Below are 1,065 nucleotides of genomic sequence, written 5' to 3' on the forward strand. Positions count from 1 at the left end.
TCTATTCAGGTCCTTTGCCCATTTTTTAAATTGCATTGTTTGTCTTCCTGGTGTTTAGTCCTATACGTTCTTTATAAATTTTGGATATTAACCCCTATCAGATGTATCATTGGCAAAAGTGGTCTTCCATTTAGTGGGTTGTCTCTTCATTTTGTTGTTGGTTTCCTTCGCTGTGCAAAAACTTTTTAGTTTGATGTAGTCCATTTATTTATTTTTTTCTTCTGTTTCCCTTGCCTGAGGAGGCATATGTACCAACCTTGTATACTGGAATAAAGCTGACTTGATCATGGTGTGTGATCTCTTTTAATATATTGCTGAATCTGGTTGGCTAATATTTTGTTGAGGATTTTAGCATCTATATTCATCAAGAATAGGGGCCTCTAATTTACATTCTTTGTAGTGTCTTTACCTGGTTTTGGAATTAGGATGATGCTGACCTTGTGAAATGAACTGGGAAGTCTTTTTTCCTCTTGGATGTTTTGGAATAATGTGTGGAGTATAGGTGTTAATTCTTCTTTGTTTAGTAATATCCACCGGGGAAGCCATCGGTCCATAACTCTGATTTCATTAGTTATAATCGATACACATAGAGAGATAGGTAGGTAGAGAGATAGCCATGTTTTTATTGATTTTCAAAGAGAGTAAGGGAGAGTGAAAGGGAGATAGAAACATCAATGGAAAGAAACATCAATTGGCTGTCTCCGCATGCCTCCAACTGGGGATCAAGCCCACAAATAGGATATGTGCTACAACTGGGATCGAACCAGCGGCCTCCTGGTGCATGGGAGAACATTCAACCAACCGAGCCACACCAGTCAGTCCATGTATTCATATTTTCTGAATCGTCCTTATTTAGTTTGGGAAGGTTGTATGTTTCCAGGAATTTATCCATTTCATCCAGGTTGTCCAATTTGTTGGCATATAGTTGTTTGTAATATTCTGTTACAATCTCTTGTGTTTCTGTGGAGTCAGTTGTTACTTTGCCTCTTTCTTTTCTGGTTTTATTTATTTTTGTCCTCTTTTTATTGATCAGTCTGGCTAAATCTTGTTTATCTTTTCAACGAA

This window comes from Myotis davidii, unplaced genomic scaffold (genome assembly GCF_000327345.1).
Source record: "Myotis davidii unplaced genomic scaffold, ASM32734v1 scaffold2336, whole genome shotgun sequence".
NCBI lineage: Eukaryota > Metazoa > Chordata > Mammalia > Chiroptera > Vespertilionidae > Myotis > Myotis davidii.